This window comes from Humulus lupulus, chromosome 3, assembly GCF_963169125.1.
Source record: "Humulus lupulus chromosome 3, drHumLupu1.1, whole genome shotgun sequence".
Lineage (NCBI taxonomy): Eukaryota > Viridiplantae > Streptophyta > Magnoliopsida > Rosales > Cannabaceae > Humulus > Humulus lupulus.
Genome location: NC_084795.1, coordinates 26,038,401 through 26,064,526, shown reverse-complemented (window position 1 = coordinate 26,064,526; position 26,126 = coordinate 26,038,401).

The following is a 26,126-nucleotide window of genomic DNA, read 5'->3' as shown; positions in this document are numbered from 1 at the left end:
TGAAGCTTCATTTCCAGGACCCGATCCATCGAGATGGTAAGCTGGTGGCTCAATTGGATATTGATGAGATTAAAGTAGAGGCATAATTCTGGAAATCTGCCCTGGTTTGCATGGTTATTGGGGCAAATCCGCCTCTGGCTATATTTGAAGGATTTATCAGAAGAATTTGGGATAACCTTGGCATTGATCGTGTGGCCCGGATGAATTCTGGATTCACAATGGTTCAATTTCGAGATGAGGCAACTAGGGATATGGTGCTTGAATCTAGAGTGATTCATTTTGACAAGAAGCCAGTAATACTCAGACCTTGGTCATCAGATGTTGAGTCTATAAGGTCAGTAAAATCTGTCCCTGTTTGGATTCGATTACTTGGTATTGGGCTGCAATACTGGAGTGTTAACTATTTGAGTGCTCTAGTTAGCACGATTGGTACTCCTATCATGGTGGATAAGGTCACAAAAGCGAGGACTATGATCAAATTTGCTAGAATCTTAGTTGATATGGAAAGTACAGAAAATCTCCCAATGCATATCCACTATCTAAATGAGAGAGGTCAGATTTTGGAGCAACCTATCGAGTATGAGTGCTTACTCACTAAGTGTTCTAGTTGTAAGAAGTTGGGTCATTCTACTGCTGTCTGCAAGCATGCCCCAACTGCTTTAAAGAAGAATACAAAGTCTTCAAACCAGACTATCCCAGTCGTTAAGACAGCAAGTGAATCTGCAACTAATACTCAAAATAATAGCTCCCAGAATAAACAAGAACCTCTTGAGGTTCCTAAGTAGGATGAAGTTTTAACAGTTCCTAGTGGTTCTAAATGGGTTACTCCTCGAAAGGCTGGGATGAAGAAAATTGTGGATAAACCACAACCTGATATGCATAGGAACACTTTCAGCATTTTACAGGCAAACCATCAACAAGCAGCTGATATACCCCTTACCATTGATCTGAATGGACAGCAACAACATATTGAGCTGGAATGTTAGGGGTTTAAATAGTAAGAATAAACAACAAGCAGTTCTTGATGTTTGCAGGAAGAATAAAGTTGGTCTTGGAGCTCTGATTGAAACAAAATTAAAAGGGGACAGAATAAGGGATCTTATGAACTCATCATTTGCTGGCTGGAAGTTTTATAGTAGTTCTATGGTGGAGGGGCGTATTTTGCTCATTTGGAAAGCCCACATGATGAAGATAGAAATTATTCAGGAAACTACTCAGTTGCTTCATTGTAGAGTTACTTTAATTCGTGTGAACTTGACTTATTGCCTATCAGTTGTCTATGGTTCTAATCAACTAAAGACAAGGAAAATTTTATGGTCTGACTTAGCTAATGTTCAGAGACTGGTTACCCCTTGGATTATTATGGGAGATTTTAATGTTGTCTTCTATGTTGATGATCGTCTTGGTGGAAGGTCTATTTCTGTTAAAGAGATGGAGGATGCTCGTCAATGGTTGGCTTTAGGAGAGGCTACAGAAATGAAGACTTTGGGCCCTAAATACACTTGGACTAATAAACAAGATGGAGGAGCTAGGATTTTTTCCAAATTGGATAGAGTGTTCACCAATGATAGCTGGATTGATAGCTTCCCATTAGCTGTAACATATGCTCAATGGGATGTGGTTTCTGACCATTGTTATTTGTTAATTAAACATGGGGATTTCCGTAGTTTGGGAGTGAAGCCATTACATTTCTTCAACATGTGGGTAGTTCATGATAAATTCAAAGAAGTTGTTCTTCATAATTGGTCTATTCCTTTTGAGGGGCAATGGTTATTTCATCTTATTGGAAAACTCACAAGACTTAAGCATGTTCTCAAAAAGTTCAATTGGAGAACTTGTAATTATGAGGAGAGAAAATATAAGTACCACTGGCCCAAAATGCTCTCTGTTATGACCCTTTAAATGCAGATTTACAGTCAAAAGAAAAGGATGCTCAGCAGGTTTACTTCAGGCATGAGAAGATTTATTCTAGTTATCTTCGTCAAAAAAGCAAGATAACTTGGTTTAGGTTTGGTGATGAAAATTCATCATTTTTTCATGCTAGTTTGAAATAGAGGCAGTTATCCAATTGCATAATTTCTTATATTGATGCTAATGGTTGTTTTGTGGATAATTATGCCAAGGTTGTTGATCATTATTTTCACCACTTTAAGAATCACTTAGGCAATGCTTGTAAGGCCACAGGTCAGATTGATCCTGAATGTATCAATAATGGCCCTGTTCTGAGTTTGGATGATCAGCTACACTTAATAAAACCTTTTACGTACCATGAAGTTCGCTCAGCCATGTTCAGTATCAATTCAGTCAACCGTCCTGGCCCGGATGGATAAGGAGCAGGATTCTTCAAAGTTCTGTGGAAAGATATAGGCAAGGAAATTTCTATGGATGTATTAGATTTCTTCATCACTGGCAGAATCCCTTCGGTTCTCAATGACACTATCCTATCACTTATCCCGAAAGTAGACCAGCCATCAAACACTACTGAATACAGACCTATTGCTTGCTGCAACACTGTTTATAAATGCATTTCGAAAATGTTGTGCAACTGGCTGGAAGCAGTTCTCCCTTCTCTGATTAATCTAAACCAGGGTGCTTTTATCAAACAGAGGTCCTTGCCCTATAATGTTCTCATCTTGCAAGATCTGATTAAAGGATACAATAGGAAGAATAGCTCGCCTCGATGTGCTATGAAATTAGATTTGAGCAAGGCTTATGATACCATTGATTAGAATTTCTTGGAAAATTTACTAAATATGTTTTGTTTTCTAAGTCGATTCATCTAATGGATTATGGTGTGCTTGAGGGGATCTTCTTATTCTCTGGTTCTAAATGGAAGGATTCAAGAGAAATTCAAGGGTGGGAAGGGGCTCCGACAGGGAGACCCTATTTCTCCTTTATTATTTGTCATAGTGATGGAGTATCTTACTCGCATTCTGCTCAAGGTTTCCAAGGACAATCGGTTCAAGTTTCACCCTATGTGCAAGTCTTTGAATCTTATTAACCTCTGTTTTGCTGATGATATCATTATCTTTTGCAAAGGAACCATTTCCTCTGTTCAAGTTCTTAAGAGGCTTTTGCTGAGTTTGGTGATTCCTCGGGTCTAAAGATTAATTACTCAAAATCTCATATATACTTTGGAGGTGTTTCAGCTAAGGTTAAAACGAGAATTATGGATTCTTCGCAGCTTGTTGAGGGTTCATTTCTTTTGAAGTATCTTGGGGTTCCCCTTCGACCAACCAAATGGAAATCAGCAGATTGTGATGTTATTTTTAAAAAGATTCAGCTCAGGCTCAATGTTTGGTCTAGCCGCCATCTCTCTTATGCTGGTAGAGTCCAACTTATCCATTCGGTTCTAATGGTTATTCAGACTTATTGGATGAGTATATTCATGCTTCCTCAGAGTGTTGTGAAGGATATTGATAAAATTTGTCGTCAATTTCTTTGGGGTGAGAGTGGTTCCCGAAGCAAGCTTCACTTCACTTCTTGGGAGCAAAGTTTGTCGGCCTAAACCTTTTGGAGGTTTAGGATTTCGTGAGGGGGCTATTTGGAATAAGCTGAAACTTGCTAAGTATATTTGGGCAATTGAATCTAAACAAGACCAACTTTTGGTTAAGTGGGTAAACTGTGTATATCTAAAAGGAGTTAGCATCTGGGATTATTGGCCTAAGGTTGATTCTAGCTGGTACTGGAGGAAAATGATATCCATCTATCAAACTATCTCGAGACGTGAATTGGAGGCTGCAGTGATCAGAGGAAAGTTACAGCTGTGTTCTTTTTATACTCAGCGTCTGATGAATGAGTGAATTGCTTATGCTAGACCTGTTTGGTGTAAACTCTCGGTGCCTAAACACAGATTTATTCTGTGGCAGGCGGTTAACCACCACTTGCTCACTCGGGATTTACTTGCTGCTCATCACATATCAGTAGTAAATTTAAGATGTCCAGTTTGTGATCTTGTTGAGGAAAGTGATGGCCATCTTTTCTTCGAGTGCATATTCTCTAGAAAGGTCTTACTGCTGGTATCTGGTTGGCTTGGAGGAATTACTTGGCCTGGAAAATTTGAGGACTGGATTGCATGGCTGTCTAACTGGAAGTCGGACTAGTTGCATTCTTTAATGGCTGCTTCTCTTGCTGCTTGTACTTATTTTATCTGGTATAATAGAAATGCCTGCTGTTTTAGTGAGAGTTGTTTCACTATCCTTAAAATAGATTATCTGATTAGGCAAGCAGTCAAAGCTAGAGTTCTTAATGTTAATTCTAGGCACCTTTCTACTAGAGAAAGACAAATGATTAAGTTTGTAAAATCTTTGTAAGTTCTGAGGGTTGTCATTTTCTCCCTTTTGTATGACTCAATTTGGTTGATCAATGAATATCCTTTCTTTTGATAAAATATATATATAATTCTATGCATAACATAATAGACAACGTAATTGATTACAAAAATTTTATAATTCAATTGCAAAAGATACAAGTAAATAGATTTAATAAGATGTCGAAGAAGAATACAACTCAAATCATAAATAATACAAATAGAGATATAGACTAAAATAAAGAAATAAGAGTAAAAGAAATAAAGAATAAGAAAGAACACAAATTCTCACACAACTAAAGTATAGAGTAAAGTAATGGGGTCCAAAAGTTTATTTCACATATTCTCTAAGCACTAAGAGATCTCAAAATGAAATAATTCTCTGGAATTATCAAGCTTCTATGGTGTATTTTCCAGCAAGTGATTTGTGGATAGAAAATAGTGTATCTTACAAGTGAGCATTAGACTCATATTTATAGAGTTTTGAGACACTCTTTGAAGTTCAAATTTCACCAACCCCATGGCTATTACCAATGTTTAATTAATTGTTTATGGAATTAAAATGAAGATTTGAGATGTTAAAACCGTTCAAATTAGAAAAAACTGAAAATTGGACTTTGTTGTCAGAACCCCAGGTCCCGCTGGCTACTGACTCCCAGGCTACGACCTAGGAAGCTTGTTGCCGTGCCACCAAGCTGTTTCAACTACCCAATTTTGCATATTTTTTTTCAAAACATCTCAAACAATTTCCCACATAATTTTGTAACATCTATACACCTAATAAGAGTTAAAAACATGTCTTTAACAACCATATTGCATATTCTGTAACTAATTTTGTAACTCCAAAATATGTTACACTTGGACACACACATATGCCAAATTTTGACTATTGATAATATGTTACAAATGTGTGACAAATCACATTTATCAAACTATTTAATCTAACATTATATTATATGAAATAATATAATATTCTCCCACTTAGATTAAATAATCAATTTTTGTAATATTTATTTAATCAATTAAATATTATATTAAAATATAATAGTGTGAATATTGTTTCCATTTTCTTTCATTTTTTATTTTTATGTATGGCAATTGATACAATACATAAGATTCTATCAACTATTATTATGTATTTTTGGAGGTAGATATTTGCGACTTCACAAGTCCTCCGATGAAGAAAAATTGACCAAGTTCAACATGGGTCTAATGAGCGTTGGGGAAGAAGAAGAAACTTTTTTTTTTAATTTATTAATTTTAGTTATATGTTGTATAAGTTTCATTTGTTTTATGTTTCAAATTTTAATCACTCATTTTTATAAAATGAATAATTTACATTAAGGGTATTTTGGCCTTTAAAATTTGATCAAATTTTGACTGATGGGACTATTTTCGTTTTTGAGTGAATTACATGAACTCTCGATGAATTAAAATGATATATTCATGGGATAAGTTGAAAGTTTAATGAATACTTCACTAAAATTATCCTCTAAAAATATTTAATTTAATTCTACCTATTTTTATCACAACACTTCCAAAAATACCATTAACCACATAGTTCTCTTCATCAAACACAATTAATAATACACAATGTTTTGATTGAAGAATTTTATCAAACACGTGATCTGCAGCACATAATTCATTAATAAACAATCCATTAAACCATCAATCAAAACAATGAAATATAAAAACATTAAAATTAACAGTGGTATACTAGAAAAAAATGAATCAAAACTATTGAAAACTACAAATCTCCTTACCCAACATTAACTCTAGCACACTATATCCATAGAGAACAAGGAATGTATATATTGCTTGGATGAAGACATAGAGTTATGAAACAATGTGTGCATATAGCTTGAATGAATCTGCTATGCTTAGTGGTGGTTGGCGACGCCAGTGGGTGGGATCAATGGTGGATGACAATGTCAGAATGATGGAGAAGATGATGAGTCTGAAGAGTGAGAAAGTGAAAACTTGCGTACTAGTCTTTTGAATGGAAGAAGGGGTATAATTAGGACATCAATTATAAAACTGGGTATAAAAGAAAGAGTATTAAAATGTGGGTATAAATTAAAGGGACTATATTAAAATGGGTACTGGACCTAATTTTTACTATATTTAGTTTTAACGATTTTTTATTTTTTAAATGTTAACTTTAACGAAATATTCTTATATTTAACAGAATATTCTTATATTTAACGGTAGTTTGTAAACATTACTTGAACTTACTTAAATAAAATAAATAATTAAAAAATTAAAATATGATATTTTTTAGATATTTTACAATGATAATTATTTTAAAATAATAAAATCATACATTTTATAACTTAAATAAAATTTAATTAAACGTAAACCCACTTATTAGAATAATATCATATTAAACATATAATATAATCTATTGTGAATTAGTAACAAATTGCTTTTTTTTAAAAACTAGCAAAAAACTTAAATTTAAAATTCATGTATAATATTTAAGATTACATTAAACATATAATATATAATCTATTGTTGTCACTCCCAAATTCAAAAATTAGAACAAACATAAAATTAAACAAAAATAAATATATTATTTAATTAAAATATGATATTTATTTGAAATTTATATGACATTAATATAAATTTAATAAATTCTATAAATAAAACAAAGCAAACGTGAATATTACACGTTGTTTGTATCAACTATATATATACGTGGGAGATTCTCCTTTTGTTTGTTTGAACTTCGTTTTCGGTATAGTAAATTATTCGGAATTTTTTGAAAACTTCGAGGATACTCTAAATTACTACAAAATACACGATCATAAAAAAATCACGTCAAAAACTGTTCACGGGTCGGGAAGACACAAGACCCCTATTTGAAACCTCTACAATATAATTTTCATATATATATACTAGATATAAACAACGTGCATTATGCACGTTTTGGTTAGTTTTATTTATAAAATTTATTAATTATTTTTATTAAATGTATATTAATGTCATATAAATTTCGAATAAATATCATATTTTAATTAAATAATTTATTTATTTTTGTTTAAGTATATGTTTGTTCTAGTTTTTGAATTTTAGAGTGACAACAAGAGATTATATATTATATGTTTAATGTAATATTAAATATTATACGTGGATTTTAAATTTAAGTTTTTTGCTATTTTTTTAAAAATAAACAATTTGTTTCTAATTCACATTAGATTATATTATATGTTTAATATGATATTATTCTAATAAGTGACTTTAAGTTTAATTAAATTTTATTTAAGTTATAAAACGTATGATTTTATTATTTTTAAATAATTATCATTGTAAAATATCTCAAAAATATCTTATTTTAATTTGTTTAATTATTTATTATTTTTAAATAATTATCATGGTAAAAAATCTAAAAAATATCATATTTTAATTTGCTTAATTATTTATTATTTTTAAATAATTATCATTGTAAAATAACTCAAAAATATTCTATTTTAATTTTTTTAATTATTTATTGTTATACCCAAATTTCGAGCCATGTTAAATGTGACCTCGAAAAGCTGGATTCGCAGCGAATGAACCCGTAAAGTTCGAAGTATGCTCTAGGATTAAATATCGAGCCTGCAAGACTCGATATGACCTCGAACGTGGTGGCCTCGAAACGTTCACGATCTCGAAAGGTAGCTCCTATGACGCATCTATCCTCAAGAATGACCTCAGATCAGGGGGTCCGAGCCTGACGTACGTACAATCTCGAAGCCGTGTGACCTCGGGAGATGTCATTAGCTCGAAAGCTGATAAGAAACCTGGGAGATTAAGGGCTTGGAGATATATGATAATGACTTTGAATATCTATAAGTGTTGTTTATAAGGGGCGTGTTCTGCATTTATTATTGTAAATCCCATAAAATCATGAGATATTATTCGATTAGTTATACGCCCCCTGGTCTTCAGGGGACGTTTCCTTTTATATCGGATTGTAGGCATTTAAAGCCATTTATTTTATTTATACAAAAAGAGTAACTACCCAAAATATATGGGATAGTATTCTGCAACCTTCTCTATAAATAGAGAGGTCATGCACCATTGTAAAGGACCGAAATTCTAAACCTTGAGAGAAAACTATGAAGAATTTATGCTTAAGAATTTTCAGAGATAATCTTGAGTTTAATAACAAAGACTCGTGGACTAGGCAGATTTAACTGCTGAACCACGTAAAAATCGTGTTTTGTGTTGTTATTTTCTAATTGGTCATTACTATTTGTTGTTTACGTGCTCTTCTTTCACTGTTGACGAAAAACGGCGTCAACAGTTTGGTGCTTTCATTGAGAGCCTTAAGCATTCATCCCTGAAAAGTCATGGCCACTAACAATCAGAACACACCTGAAGAAAATTACCCAAGATGTCCTGGAAAACAGCCAATGGAAAACCCGGATGTTGAAGAGAGAAGTGGGTCTTCTGATTCTCGGGGATTGCCTCCTCCACCAAGGGATGAGGATATGTATTACAATCTTGAGCGGTATGTTCCTATTGTGGAACTTGAAAACCGGCAATTGAAGCAGCTGTTGGCAGAGGCCAACAAACGGAATGAGGAGTTGACAAGGATAGCCGCAGAGGCGCAGGTGGCTCAGCCTCCGCCTCCGCACGAAAACCAAGTCCCTCCTCCAAGGGACGTGCATGTTCATCCCCGTAGACCTCGTGGGCGTCCACGAAAAGACGCTGCCACAAGGAGGCCGACTCAACCTCCAGCACCAGCAGAGCCATCTGCTCCACCTAGGCCCCAGAGGAGTACTCGGGCTCGAGCCCCGTCTAACCCGCTTGTGGAAGTGCCTGCAAGAACTGAGAATAACCGAACCCCTGAAGAGGCTCGGACTCAGATACCTGGGAGAGAATCGAATGCGACCGACCCATCTCGGGCAAATTCTGGACCCTCTAGGCCGCATGGGTGGCAGCCACCGTCGCCTATACGATTCCCTCCATCACCCATAAGATATCCTTCGCCCCCCCGCAGGAACGCTCAACCCGTTCGAGATCAGGAGGAAGGGCGTGCGAGGGGAAGACATGGAAACAGGGAGGCTTTCCAGGAGCGGAGAGGCGCCCCATCTGAGAAAAGTCAAACGTCTCGGTCTCGCACGGCGGAGACGAGGCGACGTGGGAAGAATCCATCACGAAATAACCAAGCAATGAGTTTTACCACTGATGAGTCCGGAGATACCAGGTCAGTCAGTAAGCATGACCGAGGTCGTAAGAATACCGGAAGCCGCAAAATTCGTCACGACCTGCGAGATCACCTGAATCAGAGTCGGGGTAATGGTGACCAAACGAATCCGGACTTGAGGAATCGCTTGAATAGGCGTAGAGATCCCTTGCGGAGATGCGAGCCTGGGATTGTGATCGATGACAGCCGATTCCAGACAGTGCCTCTTGCGGACCCAGTCCAAGAAAGAATTGACCAGCTTGAAAAGGCTTTTAAGCTTTTGAAAAACGAGCAAAGGAATGATCGGTATGAAGACTCTGACGAGGAGCTCGAACCATTTGCTCATCATATTTCTAATACTCCATTTCCTCAAGGGTTCTGGATCCCTCACGTCCCAACGTTCGAAGGAAAGACCGACCCGTGTAGTCACCTGAGCACGTTCAACACTATCATGAGAGCCAGTAACGTGGGTTACGAGCTCAGGTGCATGTTGTTTCTAGCATCATTGACAGGACCTGCCAAAAGTTGGTTCAAAAAATATAAGAGACACTCAATAGCTTCTTGGGAGTAGTTGTCTAAAGACTTTAAGAAGCAGTTCAGAGCAATGATGGGGGTCAGACCAGAGGCATCCACCTTAACTAACGTCCGACAACAGCCGGGCGAAACACTAAAAAGTTACTTAACAAGATTTAATCTGGAAGTCGCCCGAGCTCGGGATGTGGATGACAGTGGGCACCTAATGGCTGTCTGAGCTGGCGTAATGCCGGGAAGTGCCCTTTGGGACGACATGCAAAGGAAACCGGTAAGGTCCATAACCGAGTTTAACAGACGAGCGTAGAGGTTTGTTAATGTAGAGGAAGCGAGGTCGACGCTCAATGCGACTTCCCAGCCCGAAACTACAACGATAAACATCAACTCTGCCTCAGCCTCGGCGGACCCAGCAGCTCCAAAGCCTGCCACGGAGAACCCCTCCAAGAGAAAAAAGAACGAAGGAAGTAACCCCGAAGCCGAAGGAGGAAAGAAAAAGAAAGGGGAGAGATATTTCTCCGTGTATAGAGTATACACCGAGCTCAATGAGTCTCGGGAGAACATATACCTGGCTAATGAAAACCAGGTCCCCTTTAGGCGTCCGGACCCGATGAGAAATCAAAAGTCCAAGAGGGACTCCAGTAAGTATTGTCGATTTCACAGAGACACCGGCCACACAACCGATGAATGTCGACAACTGAAGGACGAGATCGAAGGATTGATCTCGAGAGGTTACTTCCGGAAATATGTCGAAAACCAGAATACTAGTCAGGCGGCCGCGAGCCAGAGGGTAGCCGCGCCTTTGATGACACAAAACAATAGTTCCCGAGCTCGGGAAGAAGACAGGCCCCCGCCGATAGATGGAGAGGATGTAATAACCATCTCGGGAGGGCCTCATCTCGCAGGAGTGGGCAGGAACGCCCAAAAGAGATATGTTAATGAGCTGAAGACTAGGGACGGGTCTCCTTATGAACCCGAACCTAGGGCTCCAAAAAGCCAGAGGATTGAGACACAACCAATAACCTTCACCGAGGAAGACGCATCCCATGTCCAGTTTCCTCACCACGATCTGCTGGTCATTACTCTTCAGCTGGCCAACAAAAGGGTCCACCGAGTTCTCATAGATAATGGGAGCTCAGTCAACATTCTTTTCAAAGCAACCCTCCAGAAGATGGGACTCTCCCTTCGTGACCTGAAAGCGTGTGCAACTACTTTGTATGGCTTTTCAGGAGAAGGAACCGCCTGCATGGGATCCATCGAGCTCCCCGTGACCTTGGGAGACTACCCAGTCACGGCAACCAAGATGATGGAGTTCGTGGTAGTAGACTTACCATCAGCCTACAATGTGCTGCTCGAGAGACCCGCCCTGGTCGGGCTGGGGGCAATTTCATCAGTAAGACATTTGGCCCTTAAGTTCCCAACCCCTAGCGGGGTCGGGACATTGAAAGGAGACCAATTAGCAGGGAGGGAATGCTACAGCATCTCCTTGAGAGGAAAGAAACAGACGAGTGCACAAGCACTCGTCATCGTACAAAACAAAGACGAAACGATCTTAGAGATTGACGAGGAGATTGATCCAAGGATTGAGGAGAAAGTTGACCTCGAACCTTTAGAGGAGCTCGAAGAAATTCAGCTCGAGGAAGCTGATCCCTCGAAGAAGGTGAAGGTCGGAAAACACCTCCAAGATGAGGCAAAATAGCAATTAATATGCTTTTTGAAGAAGAACCAGGATGTCTTCGCATGGTCACACTCAGACATGGTGGGGATAAGCCTGAATGTAGCAAGCCACGCACTGAACATAGACAAAAGCTTTCCCCCGAAGCAACAAAAGCGAAGACAACTGGACGAAGACAGAAAGAAAGCAATGAAGGAGGAGGTTGACAGGTTAAAGGCAAACCGATTCATTAGGGATGCCTTTTACCCTGACTGGGTAGCCAATCCGGTGTTGGTCCCAAAGCCCAATGGGACGTGGCGAACTTGTATTGATTACTCAGACCTCAACAAAGCTTGCCCAAAAGACTTTTTTCTGTTACCAAGGATTGACCAGCTTGTGGATGCCACGGTGGGGCATGGCCTGATGTCGTTCATGGATGCTTATTCTGGATATAACCAGATTCCCATGCATGCCTCTGACCAAGAACATACGAGCTTCATCACGGATAAAGGGCTATACTGCTATAATGTCAAGCCATTCAGGCTCAAGAATGCTGGAGCCACATACCAGCGGCTCGTAAACATGATGTTTTCAGAACAGATAGGGAACAACATGGAGGTTTATGTTGATGACATGCTTGTCAAGTCTCAACTCAACAAGAACCATGTTGATGACCTCGAAGAGTGCTTCGGCGTGCTCAGGAAGTATAACATGAAGCTAAATCCTCAGAAGTGCACTTTTGGGGTGTCTTCAGGAAAATTTCTGGGCTTTATTGTAAACTCTCGTGGAATCGAGGCTAACCCCGACAAGATCAAGGCCCTGATCGACATGCCCTCACCTCGAAGGCATAAAGATGTCCAAAGTCTGACTGGCAGGATGGCAGCCCTAAGCAGATTCATCTCGAAATCTACGGATCGTGGACTTCCATTTTTTAACTTATTAAGGGGAGGTAAGAAATTTCAATGGACGGAGGAATGCGAGCTGGCTTTTCAGGAGCTCAAAAAGCACCTTGCAGAACCACCCATCTTGTCGAAACCTGAAATGGGAGAAATACTGTACCTATACCTTTCAACCATTGAACACGCGATAAGCGCAGTGCTCGTTCGAGAAGAAGAGAAGGTGCAAAGACCCGTTTACTACATCAGTAAAAGATTACTGGGGGCAGAGTCAAGATACCCATTGATGGAGAAACTCGCGCTCAGTTTAATTCATTCATCTCGTAAACTCCGCCCCTACTTTCAGGCGCATCCCATCCATGTGCTGACTGATCAACCGCTTAGACAAGTCTTGTCTAAACCAGAAGCATTAGGTCGACTTCTTAAATGGGTTGTTGAGCTCGGACAATTCAAGATCAACTACCACTCAAGAACGACCATTAAGGCACAGGCATTGGCGGACTTTATAGTGGAATGTACTGGAATAGCCGACGACGAGGTAATAACCACGGCCCACGAGCTGTGGAAACTTTACGTCGACGGCTCATCAAATGAAAATGGAGCGGGGGCAGGGGTCATTCTGGTTACCCCCGCAGGGGTCATTATGCCTTAAGATTTGGCTTTAAAGCGTCGAATAATGAGGCCGAATACGAGGCTCTACTCGCGGGACTTCATAGAGCAAAGGAGCTCAAAGCTAAAGCTATACATTGCTACAGTGACTCCCAACTCGTGGTTAATCAAATCTTAGGAGAATACCATGCTCGTGGCACAAGAATGGCAGCTTATCTGGAGAAGGAAAAATCTGCATTGGAGTATTTTGAGTTTTACACAATCGAACAGGTTCCCCGAGAACGGAACTCAAATGCAGATGCCTTAGCTCGACTCGCCACATCCACCGAAAATGAAGAGCTGAATGTTGTACCCATAGAACACCTATCAGCACCTAGCATTAACGAGCCAGAAGAGGAAGATGTGTGCATGATCGAAGCAGAGCCGACCTGGATGACCCCAATAGTTGATTATCTCGAAGATGGAGTCCTTCCAAAAGATCAGAACCAGGCTCGAAAGTTGATGTATCAACTTCCCCGCTACACCATTTTGGGCGGAAAGCTATACAGAAGGGGATATTCCATGCCATTACTTAGATGCGTAACGCCTCTCGAAGCTAAGAAAATCATTGAAGAAATTCATGAAGGATTCTGCGGAGATCACACCAGGGGGCATAGCCTGTCCAAGAAGATCATACGCCAAGGATATTTCTGGCCAACCATTAAAACGGATTCTTTCGAGTACATGAAAAAATGTGACAAATGCCAGAGATTCGCCACGATACCCCGAGCTCCACCATCCGAGCTGACCATGTTGACTTCCCCATGACCTTTCGCGGTATGGGGCATCGACCTCATAGGCTCTCTCCCGACTGGTAAGGGCGAAGTAAAATATGTTGTGGTCGCCGTGGATTACTTCACAAAGTGGACGGAGACTGAGCCATTGGCGACTATAACTTCAAAAAAGATCCTTGATTTCGTGGTAAAAATTATCGTGTGCCGATATGGGGTACAAAGGAAGATCGTATCCGACAATGGAACCCAGTTCGATTGCGACTTGTTCACCAACTTTTGTGAAAAGAACGGCATAATAAAGAGTTTTTCATCAGTAGCCCACCCTCAAGCGAATGGCCAGGTCGAGGCTGTAAACAAAACTCTCAAAAGTTCTCTGAAGAAAAAGTTGGAGGATGCGAAAGGGCGGTGGCCCGAAGAATTGCCCCAAGTCCTTTGGGGATATAGGACCACAGCTCGAACATCAACAGGGCATACCCCGTTCTCTCTAGCATACGGCTGCGAGGCAATGTTGCCCATCGAGGTCGAAATCCCAACGATCCGAACTCATATTTACGATCAAAGTTCAAACCACACTCAGCTCGAGGAAACCTTAGACCTGATTGAAGAAAAGAGAGAAGAGGCTCAGCTAAGAAACGCTGCTTACCAGCAACGAACTACCAGGTATTTCTACAAGAGGGTTCGAGATCGAAAGTTCGGAATGGGAGATCAGGTGTTAAGACGTGTATTCTTGGCAACGCGAGATCCAGCAGCTGGGGTGCTCGGGCCGAATTGGGAAGGACCATACCAGATAGAGTCAATCATTCGTCTCAGTGTGTACAAACTTGCGAGATTGGACGGGAGCCTAGTACCACGAGCATGGAATGGCGAACACCTTAGACCTTACTATCAGTAGTGTAGGAAAATTGCTGCCTATAACCATGAGTTTTTATTTGTATTAGTTTGTTTGCTTTTTGATTTCCATCAAATACAGATTTATTTCATTCAGTGTATTATCTCTTTTTATTTTTTATTTTTGCAATCTCTCTTAATTTAATAACCTATGGTCACACTCATAGGATATTAAGGGGGCATCATTGGTATATATACCATCAGCTTAAAAAATAAAAAAATATATAAAGTATTTGGATATAACCAGATACGCGAACTTAGATAGTTCGGATATAACCGAATTATCAAAAATGAAGTATTTGGATATAACCAGATACGCGAGCTTAGATAGTTCGGACATAACCGAATTATCAAAAACAAAGTATTTGGATATAACCAGATGCGCGAGCTTAGATAGTTCGGACGTAACCAAATTATCAAAAACATGAAGTATTTGGATATAACCAGATACGCGAGCTTAGATAGTTCGGACATAACCGAATTATCAAAAAACAGAAAACGTTTGGAGTTAACCAGATGTGCAAACTTAACAGGTTCGGAACAAACCAGCCAAAAACTAATCGACGATAAGTAGGAACCTAAACCCACTTTGGGATAAGTCGAGATCGAGACTGGAATATCTTAAAGAAAAATAGTTTCAAACTCTTAACCTTGGAGTAAAAACCGAGGACGAGGAAAAGTAACTAAGCAAAAAAAGATATAACCAAACCATTCACGTTACATACCATATAAGTACTTTCGAGTTCATGGTTAAAGTAACATCCGACTTTGATGAATAACGAAGTCGGGAGCGGATAATTTGAACAAACTATGCATGAATGCATCGAGTTTCGAGCCTAAATCCACAATATGTTTGTATGAATAAATAAACATAAATGATTCATCCATATAAAATGTGCAAAATATTTCGAGCCAAGAAATGTAAAGCATATAAAAGTCAATGTTAAAATAAATTGTATCAGCCCCATGGGCATAAATTAAAAGTTACAAAAATAAGGGGACGCAGCCCCAATAAGTGATTTTCCCGAGATCAGATTTAAGGAAGGGGAGTATCCTTGGCCTTCTCAGCATCAGTAGCACCGGACCCCCCAGGACGAATAGCATGACTATCCTTCTGAGCAGCCTCTCGAGCAGCTTCACTTGCCTCAAGACGGGCATTCCACCGCTCAACATACTTGGCCTCGAGAGGACCCAGGAAGCTGGTATCGAGGTTGGCATTATCAGCCCAAAGTTTGTACATGGCTTGGTCGACCGCTTTCTCCTTTTGCTCCTTAAACTCGTCCAGGAGGCGGGCCTTCTCGCTCTCCATGATGTCGAAGGTAGCAGATTTCTCCTCTTCGAGCTTGGCATTAGCCTTCTCAAGACGAGTCTTCGCCTGTTCAAGCTCGGCATTCATCTTCTCCAGCTCCTCGAGACGGGTCTTCATTTTTCAAGTTCAGACTTCGAGTCCTTGAGTTTGTCGGCCATTTTAAGCTGGAGATCCTTCGAATTTTGGGCCAGAGACATGCTCGTGTGCACCTCGTTGGTTAGCTTATAGTTAAGCTGTGCTGAAACGACAAGGGAGTGAAATACAAAGAACGAATTAGATCGCGAGCTGATACACAAACATTTAAAGGAGAGTTGTGAAGGCTACTGCGGCAGTGAGTTCGATACTCTTATCATAAAGAGTATTGCAGCCCGAGGCCTTGAGCACAAGGTCCCAATGGTCGGCGCTGAAGCCTGAAAAGCTCTGACCCACTCGAGAGAGGACATCCGAGCTGAGCACAGCCCCTTGGGTCCCAGAAGCACCATCAAGCACGAACTCCTCAATATGAGGTCGAGTCGTTGGCAGCTGAACCTTGGAGACAGAAGGTTTCTTCAGGGGCCGGCCGACTGTTATTTAAGTATCGGTCGGAGGAAGCGAGATGGGCGCGGTTGAGCCAGACGCATCAACCTGGACAATCGGTTCCACGGTTGTGCCCGCAGTAGTCTGGGCCGTTGGGGTCTTCTCGTGGCGTCGGGGGATCTGGGGTGGTCGGTCGGACCTCCGCGGGATTTTCGGACGTTTACTCTTCTGAGCTCCGGATCCCTCATCGCTGAAAAGCACAGCGTCGAGGTCGGAGTCCATGGCACCTGCACAGTTCCAATCAGAGTTAGACATAATGATAATAAGCTTGGAAAATTAAAAAAAAAAAAACCAAGTAAAGAAAAGACCAAACTGGAACTCTTCCCCGAGCTAGAGCTCGGGGTGTTGGGGTTTTATGCCCTAATTAAAACCCAAATTCTTTGTAATCTCATTTTTATTATCAATAAAAGAATAGAAATCATTTTTTGACTTGGTCAATCACTTTGCTCACATGTTTTATTTTCATGATTATTTATTTAATATAAACTTCTATTAAATCCCGAGCATATAGCTAATCTTATTTATAGTGACGTAATCACAGTGGAATATAAATATGATTATATGTTCAAAAATAAGTTAGTCCTAAGATTAGTCAGTGCACCGGATTTACACTGACTTGCCAATCTACGATATGATCTACTTACCCATTACAGTGTTATGTTCTTTCCAGAACATTAGCAAAGTAGATAAGATCGGATGTATTTGTTACATCGGACAGGACCGATATTGACAGTTGATAAGATAAGTAAACATACCGTTATTATCTATTCTAGTCATATCATATAGTTGACCATATGTCAATTCAATCTCAATTCTGAGTGGTTAGTATTCTAACTGATTGTATTATTTGAGTTCTTTGACTTGTTCGTTACCAGCTTATCCTACGGACTAGCCCATACTTACATCTTGGGAACTCGGTAGTATAATTGAGTGGGAGTGTTAATCATAGATATGAACATCTATAGCTTCTGATGAAGAAGTGAAACGATGGTTTCCTTTTAGTTTGGTTCAAGGTGTTAAATGATAGAGATCTCATTTCAGTAATTAAATTAGTTTACTGAAATATCATTTACAAGGAACTAAGTGTTTTAAGGATAAAATACAATGAGGGGTAAAACGGTATTTTAGTCCTATCTCATTGTAGACCGTCTATAGAGGATTGAGTGACAATTATGGTTGTAACAATGGATAATTAATAGCGTATCTATATTTGTTATAGAGCGTTCTATGAATTCAAGAGTGCAATTCCAAGTCTATAGTGGAGTCACGAGGAATTAATAAGTTAGTAAATTTATTTGTTAGATTTATGATAACTTATTGGAGCTTGATTTCATAGGCCCATGGTCCCCATTGTACCTTGGATAAAATCATCTAGATAGTCTCAATTAATTGATTTAATCATCAATTAGAATTATCAAAGTTGACCAGGTCAATTTTGGATAGTTTCACAGAGTTGTGTAATTTTGAGAAGAAAAGAGAAATTATGGCAGATTTATTAATTAAGATAAATTGGTATCTAAATTAATAAATAAATTTAAATCAAGGTTCAAATTATAAATAATTAATTTGATAAAGGATTTAAATAATTATTTAATTAATTAAATCAATAGAAAATAACACATGCCTTGATTTTAAGTCCAATGGGCTTATAATCAAATGGGAAATTTCACGGGCCTATAGCCCATGATAATTTCGACCTAGGGCTTCAAAATGGCTGCTATTTTATTGATTTTTTAATTAAATTAAATGGCCTAATTGAGTCTATAAAAGGAGTGCTTATAGAGAAGTCAAAACAAGGGGTTTTTGATAAGTCAGATTTTCTGATAGTTTTATATTCTCTCTAAACACAAGTCCTTTTCTAAGCCACTTTCTTATTTTCTCTTCTTCTCTCTATATCTATCTCATGTGTTGAGAATTGCCCACACTAGTCTAGGTGGTTCTAAGGATACATTGGAAGATCGTGAAGAAAATAGAAGATCGGTTCAGTTTCTTGATAATACTCTGCGACAGAGAGGATACAAGAGTTAGAGAAACTGAAGGAAGGACTCTTAATTCCGCTGCGTATACTGTAAGTATTATATTGTTTGTTTCTCTTTGAATTCAATTTAGAAACATGTTTTAGGCTATCTCGTATTAATTTGTTTAATATCAGATATACATGAAAATAAATAAAGATCATGTATAAGTTTTTTAAATGGTTAAAATATTAGATAATAGTTGTAACAACACAAGATATTTTTGGAAAGTAGTTTAGATATTGATTTTAAAATTTAAAATTGGTTAAATTTTGAAAAATATCATGTTTTTCAGCCAATTAATAAAATATTTTTTTTTAATAAATGAGATTTAAATTAACTTTGGTTAATTGTTGATAAATCATATTTAAATTAAATTAATATTTTTTTTTCAAATTAACCTAAAACCAAGTTGATTGTTGATAAATGAAATTTAAATTAACTATGGTTAATTGTTGATAAATTTCATTTAAATTGACTTATTTTTTGTAAAAATTTAATTAATTTGAATTTTTTTTATAAATTCTAGATAATTAATTGTGGTATTTTTGCAAATGAAATAAATTGTGGTATTTTTGCATAAATTCATAGAATTGCTCATATAGTAACATGATTAGGCCCATCCAATTATAACATGTCTGTTTGCACTATATGTGGTATTTTTGCAATTGGGCTTAGATGCATATAGTGGCCCATATGTTTGTTAGATATATGGTATTTTGTCAAATAAAATATTCATAAAATGATAGGTTTTATTTGGGCTCATTAGAAAATGTAAAGTTTAAATTCCTCTTTTGTGGGTGATTCCACTTGTGAAGGCCCATTTGCTTTGCATGACTATAGTGGGCCTAATCAATTAATAACAATTAATAAAACGAAGGTTTAAATTCCTATCTTTTGGACCTTGTATGGAAGATAGGGGGTCTTTGTAGTGGGAACGACATACTGGACCCAGCCCTCCTCCATACAAGCCCAATTGTTAAGGCCCATTTACCTGAGTTGGACTTAATTGCATAGGTTCATTATATTAGTTAAACCTAAATATTGATTAGCAACAAATTAATTCTAAATTAATTGAATTTGTTTCAATGTGACACTTTAGAATTAATAAGAAATTATAGGACTTTGGTTTTAAAAATTTTAATCTATTTAATTTTTTTTGGAAAACCATAGTCATTAATTTTCTAAAAAAAAATAATAAAAATACTATTTTTAATTTTATAATGAGCTTATTTTAAGAATTTTATTCGATCTCCACCGTTGGTTTAACATAGTCAATAGCTTAATGGGGCCTCGAGGCGCTTTGATTCGTCCTCCTACGGAAGGTGTTCATTAGTTATTTTGACAAGGTTAGATTTCGAAAGATAGATAATTATAGGTCAAATTCTACTAGACTCACCTTTACGGTGACTACTAGGACTAAATCTATGATTATTGAAACCGTGGGTCTAGCTCATAAAATAAGAAATTTTGTTTTCTTATTTTGATTGAATAGTAGGTTGTTAATAATGGTGTCCATTATTAAATGAGTTTACAACTCTATTTAACTAGTGGTATTTTTGACTCTCGCCAACCGGGACAAGGATATCATAGATTAGTTAAAAACCTAAAGAAATAGAGATATGATTGTTTTTGGTATTTTTTCTCATAATTTCATATTTTTGGTATATGTTGTGCTATTTCTTGAAATTTGTGTGATTAGAAGTTTTATTGAGCAAATGTGATTGATTTCTACTTTATTGATAATTTGTAGTTTTAAGTTAAGTAGTGTCTACTCCCATCCTTTCTCAACTTTCGATGGAGAAACTCACCGGAGAAAACTTCCATAATTGGAAGCAAAATATCAACATAAAGTTGATTGGTGACAACTCCAAGTTCGTCATGATTGAGGAATCCCTAGAACGAGCATCGTCTCCGTACGTTCTTGATAGCATCGTAAATGCTTGGATAACACCGTCTCCACACGAACGTGATGGAACCGTGAATTCTCGGATGGCACCGTGTCTGCACGTTCGTGATCAACTCAACTATGGTCTGACGCAACTCATGAACGAGTTTCAGATTATTGAACCTATCATGGGTGGACCTAGTAAATGAGGTGAAAATAAGACCACTGATGTTGCTGCTCATCTAGCTAAGGCTGAAGCTAACCAAGCTTCGTCTTCGAAAGCTGGAAACAAGAGGAAAGGTGGACAAATAAACAACCCCAAGCCTGCAAAGGCTGCAAAGACGAGTGCACAACCACGTGCACAGACGCCTAAGGGGAAGAACATGAAAAACAAGAAAGGTAAAGATAAATGTTTTCACTGCAAAGAGAAGGGGCATTGGAAACGAGATTGCCCCAAGTTTCTAGCAGCTAAAAACAAAGGTAATGATTATAGTTCATTTATCTTGGAAACATGTGTTTTAGAGAATGATAACTCCGTTTGGATTATTGATTCTGGATCTACTAACCATGTTTGTAACTCTTTACAGCTTCTTGAATCGTGGGAGAAAGTGAACGAAGGCGGCTTAAAGCTTAGAGTTGGGAACGGAGCGTTCATTGCGGTCCAAGCTAGAGGAAGAGCTCGTCTGAAGTTCGGAAATAAATTTTTAATTTTAAAAGATGTATTTTTTATTCCGGATTTTAGTAGAAATTTAATTTCAGTTTCCATGTTGCAATTAGAACGATTTGTTATGACTTTCACAAGTTTTAATATATCTATTTCTTTCAATGGATCACAATTGTGTATTGCATGTTTGGAAAACGGGCTTTATATTCTGCGACCTAACGAACCCATCGCTCTTAACAATGATTTATTCAAAGTAGCTAAACCTAGGACCAATAAACGTCAAAAGACCGATAACAATAATATGACGTATTTATGGCACTTGAGACTAGGTCACATTGGCTATGATAGGATTCAAAGACTTACAAAGGACGGACCTTTGAGGGAACTCACCTTAGGTGAATTACCTGTCTGTGAATCTTGTCTAGAAGGCAAACTGACCAAGCGTCCATTCTCTGCAAAGGGTGATAGGGCCAAAGAACCAATTGGTCTTGTGCATTCAGATGTTTGTGGACCTTTGAATATACAAGCCAAGGGTGGTTTTGAGTATTTCGTCACTTTCATTGATGATTACTCTAGATACTCATGTCTTTACCTAATGCATAGGAAATCAGAAACATTTTCAAAGTTTCAGGAATTCCTAGCAATGGCTCAGAACCAATTAGGTAAAAGGTTAAAGATCTTGTGATCTGATAGGGGTGGAGAATATTTGGATATGCAGTTCCAAGATCATTTAACTGAACTTAGGATTTTATCACAACTTACTGCCCCAGGTACTCCGCAACAAAATGGTGTAGCGGAACGCCGAAACAGAACTTTATTGGAAATGATTAGATGCATGCTTAGTTACTCAACTCTACCAACTTCGTTCTGGGGACATGCAATTGAAACCGCAAATGACATTCTCAATGTCGTGCCGTCAAAATCAATCCCCAAAACACCTTTAGAACGCTGGAATGGTCGTGAACCTAGTTTACGCCATTATAGAATCTGGGGGTGTCCCGCTCACGTCCTTAGGAAAAAGGAGGGAAAGCTAGAACCGTGAACTGAAGTTTGCATGTTTGTTGGCTATCCTAAAGGTACTCGGGGTGGACTTTTCTACAGTCATTCAGAAAAGAAAGGGTTTACTTCTACAAATGCTACTTTTCTGGAAAATGACTATGTTCAGAACTTTAAACCTCGCAGCAAAGTAGTTTTAGAGGAGATGGTTAAAGAATTGACTCCAACCAATGTTCCATCGTCATCAACGCGTGTTGATGATGAAATTCCCACTCTTCATGTACAACCGACGCAAGTCGATTTAAATGAAGAAAGTACCACTGTTCCTGAGCAAACAGTCACGGAGCCTCGTCGTAGTGGGAGGGTTTCTAGAAACCCAGTTCGCTATGGTTTGGATGGTGAAACCAATATGGTTGTTGGTGACACTAGTGATGATGATCCATTGTCTTTCAAACAGGCAATGGCTAGCCCTGAAAAGGAACTATGGCTTGAAGCCATGAAACAGGAAATGGAGTCTATGTACTCAAATTCCGTCTGGGATCTTGTGGAAGCACCTAGTGACTTTAGGGCCATTGGGTGCAAGTGGATCTACAAGAAGAAATGAGGTGTTGATGGAAATATCGAGACTTATAAAGCTCGATTAGTGGCAAAGGGTTATACCCAAAGAGAAGGCGTGGACTATGAGGAAACTTTTAGTCCGGTAGCCATGCTCAAATCCATTCGCATCCTCCTATCCATAACAGCCGCTCTCGACTATGAGATTTGGCAAATGGACGTCAAGACAGCTTTTCTTAATGGAAAGCTTGACGAGGTCATTTATATGGATCAGCCAGAAGGATTTAAAGTATCTGGACAAGAAGGAAAAGTTTGTAAGTTAAATAGGTCCATCTATGGACTTAAGCAAGCTTCTCGTTCCTGGAATCTTAGGTTTGATGAAATAATCAAAACCTATGGCTTTGAACAAAATATTGATGAGCCCTGTGTTTACCAACTAAAGGCAAATCAAATAGTGGTATTCCTGGTTCTTTATGTAGATGATATCTTACTCATTGGAAACAATGTTAAGAAATTATCAGATGTGAAGAATTGGCTGAGCACTCAATTCCAGATGAAGGATTTGGGTGAAGCAAGTTATGTTCTAGGTATCCAGATCATCAGGGATAGAAAGAATAAACTTTTAGCTCTATCTCAAGCAGCTTACATTGATAAAGTGCTTGAACGTTTCTCAATGACAAATTCCAAGAAAGGGCGTCTACCGTCCCGCCATGGAATTCATCTTTCAAAGAAGCAGTCTCCCCAGACTCCTGAAGAGGAAGATGCAATGAGAAAAGTTCCTTACGCATCTGCAGTTGGAAGTCTGATGTATGCCATGTTGTGTACTAGACCAGATATCTGCTATGCAGTGGGAGTAGTGAGCAGGTATCAGTCAAACCCAGGACCGGAACATTAGATAACAGTTAAGCATATCCTGAAGTATTTGAGACGGACTAGGGATTCTATGTTAGTCTACAAGGGTGGTGTTCTAAACCCTGTAGGCTACACCGATTCAGATTTTCAGACTAATGTCGATGACAGGAAGTCTACTTCTGGAATGGTGTTTACTCTTGGGGGTGGAGCTGTGATTTGGAGAAGCGTAAAGCAGTCTGCAATCTCAGATTCCACCATGGAGGCTGAGTACATAGCCGCGTCAGAAGCAGCTAAGGAAATAGTCTGGCTAAAGAAGTTCTATTCGGATCTTGGTGATATTCCAGAAATGGATAAACCGCTTGTGTTGTTTTGTGACAATACAGGAGCGATAGCCAACTCAAAAGAACCTCGAAGTCACAAGAGGAGTAAGCATATAGAAAGGAAGTATCACATTATTCGAGAATATGTGGCCAGGGGAGATGTGAAGGTTATGAAGATTGCAACTGAAGACAATCTTGCGGATCCGTTTACAAAGACACTACCAGAAGCTACATTTGATAAGCATATCAAGGAGATGGGATTAGTATAATTAAGGCATTAGTTTCAATTAGTGCAAGTGGGAGTTTGTTGGGGTTTTATGCCCTAATTAAAACTCAAATTCTTTGTAATCTCATTTTTATTATCAATAAAAGAATAGAAATCATTTTTTGACTTGGTCAATCACTTTGCTCACATGTTTTATTTTCATGATTATTTATTTAATATAAACTTCTATTAAATCCCGAGCATATAGCTAATCTTATTTATAGTGACGTAATCACAGTGGAATATAAATATGATTATATGTTCAAAAATAAGTTAGTCCTAAGATTAGTCAGTGCACCGGATTTACACTGACTTGCCAATCTACTATATGATCTACTTACCCATTACAGTGTTATGTTCTTTCCAGAACATTAGCAAAGTAGATAAGATCGGATGTATTTGTTACATCGGACAGGACCGATATTGACAGTTGATAAGATAAGTAAACATACCGTTATTATCTATTCTAGTCATATCATATAGTTGACCATATGTCAATTCAATCTCAATTCTGAGTGGTTAGTATTCTAACTGATTGTATTATTTGAGTTCTTTGACTTGTTCGTTACCAGCTTATCCTACGGACTAGCCCATACTTACATCTTGGGAACTCGGTAGTATAATTGAGTGGGAGTGTTAATCATAGATATGAACATCTATAGCTTCTGATGAAGAAGTGAAACGATGGTTTCCTTTTAGTTTGGTTCAAGGTGTTAAATGATAGAGATCTCATTTCAGTAATTAAATTAGTTTACTGAAATATCATTTACAAGGAACTAAGTGTTTTAAGGATAAAATACAATGAGGGGTAAAACGGTATTTTAGTCCTATCTCATTGTAGACCGTCTATAGAGGATTGAGTGACAATTATGGTTGTAACAATGGATAATTAATAGCGTATCTATATTTGTTATAGAGCGTTCTATGAATTCAAGAGTGCAATTCCAAGTCTATAGTGGAGTCACGAGGAATTAATAAGTTAGTAAATTTATTTGTTAGATTTATGATAACTTATTGGAGCTTGATTTCATAGGCCCATGGTCCCCATTGTACCTTGGATAAAATCATCTAGATAGTCTCAATTAATTAATTTAATCATCAATTAGAATTATCAAAGTTGACCAGGTCAATTTTGGATAGTTTCATAGAGTTGTGTAATTTTGAGAAGAAAAGAGAAATTATGGCAGATTTATTAATTAAGATAAATTGGTATCTAAATTAATAAATAAATTTAAATCAAGGTTCAAATTATAAATAATTAATTTGATAAAGGATTTAAATAATTATTTAATTAATTAAATCAATAGAAAATAACACAGGCCTTGATTTTAAGTCCAATGGGCTTATAATCAAATGGGAAATTTCACGGGCCTATAGCCCATGATAATTTCGACCTAGGGCTTCAAAATGGCTGCTATTTTATTGATTTTTTAATTAAATTAAATGGCCTAATTGAGTCTATAAAAGGAGTGCTTATAGAGAAGTCAAAACAAGGGGTTTTTGATAAGTCAGATTTTCTGATAGTTTTATATTCTCTCTAAACACAAGTCCTTTTCTAAGCCACTTTCTTATTTTCTCTTCTTCTCTCTATATCTATCTCATGTGTTGAGAATTGCCCACACTAGTCTAGGTGGTTCTAAGGATACATTGGAAGATCGTGAAGAAAATAGAAGATCGGTTCAGTTTCTTGATAATACTCTGCGACAGAGAGGATACAAGAGTTAGAGAAACTGAAGGAAGGACTCTTAATTCCGTTGCGTATACTGTAAGTATTATATTGTTTGTTTCTCTTTGAATTCAATTTAGAAACATGTTTTAGGCTATCTCGTATTAATTTGTTTAATATCAGATATACA